We start from the raw sequence: 269 nt of genomic DNA on the forward strand, positions 1-269 counted from the left end.
GTTGAGGCGGTCGCTGCCCAATCTGGGTTACCCCGTCGAATGTAAATGGCGGAATTGCAAATTACACCCCAATAAAGCGCTTCAAAAATAAGAACAGGCCACAGTCAGTTCCGCCAGCGTGGTCTTTAAAGGGCTCCTATTGCCTCTGCTGACCCCTGGTCGGAGCACTGCACAAAGCGGGTTCGGCGCAACGGGGAGGGATCTGGACCGAGACGCCCATACAGGTGGGCGTCTGGGGGGTTGACCCGGGCTGCGGCGGGGGCAGCGCC

This window comes from Myotis davidii, unplaced genomic scaffold, assembly GCF_000327345.1.
Source record: "Myotis davidii unplaced genomic scaffold, ASM32734v1 scaffold244, whole genome shotgun sequence".
Taxonomy (NCBI): Eukaryota; Metazoa; Chordata; class Mammalia; order Chiroptera; family Vespertilionidae; genus Myotis; species Myotis davidii.